Genomic DNA, 6,208 nt, shown 5'->3' on the forward strand with positions numbered 1-6,208 from the left:
GTCTACGGGGTTGGACATGACTGACTAACACTTTCACTTTCAAACCCTCTGTGACATTTCCAGCTTTGTGACCTTGTTTGGGTGCTGTTCATGGTGCTTAGGAATACCTTTGCTCCACACCTGCTCTGGCTACCTCCTTTCCCAGGTAACTCAGGTATCCCCTGCTGGAAACCTCCCCTGGCACTTGCTGTATATGCTGTGTCATGTAGGCCCATTACACCGTGAGCTCCTTAAAGTTGTCGTTGTTCAGTTGCTAAGTTGTGTCCGACTCTTTTTGACCCCATGGACTGCAGCACACCAGGCTTCCTTGTCCTTCACTGTCTCCCAGAGTTTGCTCAAACTCATGTCCATTGAGTCAGTGACGCCATCCAACCATCTCATCCTCAACTGCTCCCTTTTCCTCCTGCCCTCAATTTTTCCCAGCATCAGGGTCTTTTCCCAGAGAAGGCAATGGCACCCCACTCCAGCACTCTTGCCTGGAAAATCCCATGGATGGAGGAGCCTGGTGGGCCACAGTCCATGGGGTCATGAAGAGTCGGACACGACTGAGCAACTTCTTCCACTTTTCACTTTCATGCATTGGAGAAGGAAATGGCAGCCCACTCCAGCGTTCTTGCCTGGAGAATCCCAGGGACGGGGGAGCCTCGTGGGCTGCCATCTATGGGGTCACACAGAGTCGGACACGACTGAAGCAACTTAGCTTAGCAGGGTCTTTTCCAATGAGTCAGGTTTACATTAAGTGGCCAGAGTATTGGTGCTTCAGCTTCAGCATCAGTCCTTCCAATGAATATTCAGGGTTGATTTCCTTTAAGATTGACTGGTTTGATCTCCTTGCTCTCCAAGGGACTCTCAAGAGTCCTTAAGGTCAAGGAGCATATAATATTATTCTTTTTATCCACAGACTTAAAAAGTCCTGGAAGGTCCTTCGTCCCCAAAATGTGATGAAAATGGAAAGAAAAATTTCGAGAGTGTTCTTTTTATATTATCCCGTTTGTTATATGTCTTGCTCTAACCATGAACAGCTCTGCTGTATTTTTTAAATATCCCTAACATTTACATTTGCTAGTTCGCATTTAACCAGCACCACAAGTAAAACAGACATAACAGAAAATGAGTAAAATATGTTTCCACCCCAAACATTCAGTAGACTATAGTCAGACAACATAAACCAAGAATCAGAAGCAGGAACGGAAAGTGTACTAGAAAAGAGCAACACTTTCCTACTGGAATTTTCTCCCAAACTCGCTACCAATACAAGTTAATATGATCAAGTGCTGAACAGAGGTCACTGTGACTTCATTGGTGATGCTTACCAGGTCACCCTGAGTCACGCACTATTGTGACTCTGGCATGTGCTTATATGTCAGGATTACAGCCACTGCAGAGTAGTCAGAGGGGTTTTTCTTGTCAGGAAGGGTGATACCAGGGTTTGGCCTCCCATGAGAAGATGAGGCCTACAGTCCAGGAGGAGGCACTAGAGGGCTAGCCCCCACACCCTCCAGCTGTCCATCAACCCACATGGAATTTGTCTCTCAAAGAGCTGGATGGAAAATATATGATGAGGTTCATTGCTCGAGAACTCCAAGGGTCATGGCTCCTGCTGCCAAGAGAAAAATAAACAGAACCAAAACCCTCAGTGCTTTCCAGAAAAGGTTAATCCTGTTTGAGGGTTGGCCATGCAGTTAAGAAGACATAGGGAAGATGGCATGCCAAGGTACTGGTATGGAATTAAGTAGAACTAGGAATTGACCAGAGGAGAGCCACTTGGCTTCTTGGGAAGGGTCTAGGCTGCTGTGCCAGCCTTTGGTCCCATGGTGATGGTCAGGGTGGGAAAGAGACTGAGGCACAGAACCCAGACAGGCTGGGGTCCTGCCATCCTGGCAGGGTCTCCTCTGTGTGTGGCAGAGGCTCCCTGCTGTGGCTGGAAATGCTTATGAACAATGTATGTGAACATGCTTTGATTCTTGTGAAGCACCATGCAGGCGTAGACTATTACTGCTATTACTTAGAGAAGTTGTCATTGACGTCCCTCCCTCTCTCCTCTTCTAGGCTTCCAATAAGCTCACACTGCCTTGTCTCTTCCAAGTGAGTGAAGAATCTATCGATCTATTCTCAGTAAAGTTCTGGAAGCTCAGGACTGAAGCTTCCTAGAATATTTGCACCTTAACAAATTGTTATCTATTTTCGTCATGGAACTAATACTTCTAGAAATTGATCCTAAGAAAATAATGAGGTAAATGCTCAAAACGTTTGGCTTCCCAGGTGGCACTAGTGGTAAAGAACCTGCCTGCCAGTGCAGGAGATAAATGCTCAAAACGTTTGAGCAAAGATATTCTTGGGAGCATTGTTCATAATTAGATAACGTGGGAAACAGCAATCTCACATCCAGTAAGGGAATTGATGCATCGAATGGATTAATTGGCAACCATAGGAAGGCTGCCACAGAGGGGGGAGTCTTTATTGATCTGACAGATGTTTGTGCTATAGTGTAAAGAAAAAATAATCAAACTTTAGGTATGCTGTGTATATAGTATGGTATGATGACATTTTATCTCTGTGTATGAGCAAAGCAAGAAGTCAGGCAAGAGGGTATTTAAAATGCTAACAGTGCTTTCTCTGGATGGAGGGATTATTGGTCAATTTTACTTTCTTCTGTGAATCCAATTTACAGTGTGATTCAGATCCATCACTCTTATTACACGGGTGCAAATCTGGCTCCAGAACTTTCTAGCTGTGTGATGCTGGGCCCTCTGGTTAATGTCTTGGAGTCAGTTTCTTCATCTGAGACCTGGGGATGAACCTAGAACCACCCTCATAAGGTTGTTGGGAGGAATTAATGATGTAATACAGAAAAACCCTTAAAGGGACTTCCCCTGTGGTCCAGTGGTTAAGACTCCCCCTTCCAATGCAGGGATTGTGGATTTGATCCCTGGTCAGGGAACTAAGATCCCACATACCACAAGGTATGGGCAAAAGTTAAATAAATAAAAACTTGTTAAGAGAAAAATTCTTAAAATTATGCCTCTCACACTATGAGAACTCAATTCGTGTTGGCTGTTATATTTGTGTTTTTTTCACTGAGCACATGTATTACTTTTAGAGTTAGAAAAACAGTAAAGCAATTGGAAAATCTTTCCTTTTGGGGAATAAAGAAGAGCTCAATACAGTGATGACAAAAGGCACAGTTATTCCCGGTGGAATTGGACGTGTTGATGGAAAAGCTTACTTGGAGCTTCCTGACATCCTCCACCCCCCAAAATATAAGCTTCTGACCAGCTCCTCCTGGAATGAGGTCAGCCTGCTAGAGATCTTTAATGCCAACAGAATCAGAAAATGCCCAGTAAATGGAAAAAAAATTTTAAAGAACCTTTTTATTCTTTAGCTAATCTTGAAAATTGTTTCTTCCCTTGTGAAACTCATGATTTCAGGCATATTTTGGCTTTCAGTCATGGCAGTTTTCCTATTACTATTATTGGCAAGCATATATAAGGAAAAACTGAATTTCGTGAATTCTTCACAGTGGTTCCAATGAGAGTTTGAGTTAAATATAATGTCTCGGGGGAGCCCTGGCCCCGGCCCCTCCTCTCCACTGCCCACTGTCCCCCAGAACCCCCACCCCAGAGCCTCTGCCACTCCTCCCGCCAGTGGCCCTGGAGCCTCCCTGTGTCACCACGCATCCTCTTTTTACTCTTTTCTTCCCAAAACCTCTCCTCTCCCTACTCCTGTTTCTGTGGTTTCTCTTCACTTTTGTTTTTTTCCTTTCCATTCTTCCATTGTATTTCCTTCTTTTAGAGAAAAATGGGAATCAAACCAAACCACCTCCTTTTCCTGTGGTCACTGCCCGCCTTCAGGAGGGATGCTATGTGGGTCCCCAGCCGCCCCTCCAACCCCAGAGTGGTGGCCTGAGGAGCTGGGTGGGAGGGTTAGGGCTTCATCAGGACCAGGTTCCCTGCCTGGCTCCAGCCCTGCCCACCAGCCTGGTCCCCATGTGGATTTGAGATGCAGACAGCGTGGATGTCCTACTTCCTGGGACCCTGCAGCTCCCTCCAGACCAGGGGCCCCAACTTCACGCCCCTCCACCCCATCCACGGTTCCTGCCAGTCTTCCACGCGAGGTCTCCTTGGCGTTTAGCCTGCAGATGAGTTGCTTCACGCTCCTTGTCTCTCTAACTTAATGGCAAGCTCCTGTGCTATTTGCACTCCTCTTTAATTCTCAAACCCCTAATGTAGACTCTGCCATGTAGGAATTTCCTGACTCAGTGCATCGTCCGTGATGAGCTCTGAGCCATGTGCTTTAAGCTTCCTGAACAATGAGATCGCAGGTTTACCTTCACAGTTTCTCAACATCATGGAATAACCGGAGTGAATGCTGGGGTCTTTCCCTTGCCTCTCACTATCGCCCTGGCCCAGGAGCCTCTTGCCATCTTTGCGTGGCTGGTTCTAAGCACATGAAGTCCCAGGAGCTCTGGTGAGATGAAGGGGGCACACTAGGGCCTCGGAGCCTGGGAGGGTGGAAGGATGCAGTGTACTCTTTCTGATTCAGGATCTGTGTCACCACATCCTGGAGGTCCCAGCTGAGTGAATTCAGGCCGGGGTCTCTTATCAGAGGGTGCAGGTGGGCAGAGCCAGGGGGCAGGTAGCGTCAGGGTGACAGAGCAAAGCCCAGGGCCTGGCTGACATCAGGTAGGGTGCAAGGAGAACAGAGAGTGTAGCCTTCTTAACTGCCGAGGGAGGTCAGGGCAGGGAGACTGGGTGAAGGGCAGACGTTTTATAAATTCCTGTGTTTCAGGGCGAAGGCATCTCCCCAGCTCTGCTCAGGCCTGGGCAGGGCTGGACCTGCAACGGGCTGGTGTTGAGGACAGGCGGGGCTGACACCTTGCCCTGGCTGCTAGGATGCTGTGGTTTGGACTCGTTTTATGACTCTCCCAGGCAGCCGGTGCTCAGCCTTAGCCTCTGCTCTCCTCCCTTCTCTTGTCATTCCCTCCAGCCTGTGGTGCCCTCCTGTCCCTGAGGCTGCACAAACCACCACCCAACCCAAGGGCACGTGAAGATTCGAGAAGCACTGCTTAGACCATGCCTCTCAAAGTGTCTGTGACAAAGGACCCATTTTTAAAAAACAAACATTTCTAAACGGTTTCAGACCACTGCCTTTGTAAAATTCAGTAAAAATGAATTCATAGAAAAATGAATTGAAAAATAAAGCCTAAAGACTTCCAAAATAAAGAAGGTAGTCACTCAGTCATGTCCGACTCTTTGCGATCCCATGAATTGTAGCCCCTCAGGCTCCTATGTCCATGGAATTCTCCAGGCAAGAATACTGCAGTGGGTTGCCAATTCTTTCTCCAGGGCATCTTCCCGACCCGGGGATTGAACCCTGGGTCTTCTGCATGCAGGCAGATTCTTTACCATTTGAGGTACCAGGGATGTCCTCAAAATACAAGCGTCATTTGAAAATTAGATTCAACAGATGCTAATTTTTTCTTTTCAATTGTTACGAAGGTTTCTCCCGCTTGCCCTTGGGTTCTGTCCTTGTTGCTCCGTGGGTGAGTCTGGGGCCCACACTTTGAGTAGCACCACTCGACTGAAGCGACGCAGCAGCAGCAGCAGCAGCAGCAGCAGCAGCAGACCATTAACTGTCATTTTTATTGAGTGTTGTTGATGCTAGTCCTGAAGTCTGCTTCTCCTTTCTGTGGCCGCAAGTCTCTTCTCTGGCTCAGATTTGGTTAGCCAGTTCAAGATGTGTTTGCTAATTGTTTCAGAGTGTAGCCCCGAGCCTCCGTGACCGGAATGGTTTCCCTCTCTCCCTCCAGCCACTCTCCATCCCACTCAGGGCCTGAAGCAGCCGGCCTTAGTGGGCAGCATCATATTCTCCTTGAGCTCAGGTTCTTGGCAGAGTCTGGCCAGTGGGATGTGCACAGAAGCACGTGCTCAGAGGACAGGAGGGGAGTGAGGCAGGGGTGTCTATTCCCCACTGATGTAGGATCTCAGTGCTACAGCTCTGTCTCAGCTCCAGTATCTGCTTCCTGTCCTTGCCCGTCAGGTCTGGAGTGGAAAGGGCTCTGAGATGCTCTTATCTGTCACCCCTGCTCACTTCTTTGTAAAAATCTCCTTTAGGAAACTCTCCAATGTTCCTTTGTTCTAGTAGATTATCTGTCTCAGGCTGGGGGTTTGAGTGACATCAGCTGACTTTTTTTTTTTTTTTTTTTTTG

At 47.6% G+C, this 6,208-nt stretch overlaps 1 protein-coding gene across 1 annotated transcript in view; it reads left to right on the plus strand.

Annotated features, from left to right (window-relative positions):
• LOC104980339 (laminin subunit alpha-3-like) overlaps positions 1–6,208 on the plus strand; it is a 148,476-nt gene that overhangs the window by 36,121 nt on the left and 106,147 nt on the right. The gene's annotated exons all lie outside the window — the stretch shown is intronic.

Source organism: Bison bison, unplaced genomic scaffold (assembly GCF_000754665.1).
Source record: "Bison bison bison isolate TAMUID 2011002044 unplaced genomic scaffold, Bison_UMD1.0 scf7180017864498, whole genome shotgun sequence".
In the NCBI taxonomy this organism is placed as follows: Eukaryota; Metazoa; Chordata; class Mammalia; order Artiodactyla; family Bovidae; genus Bison; species Bison bison.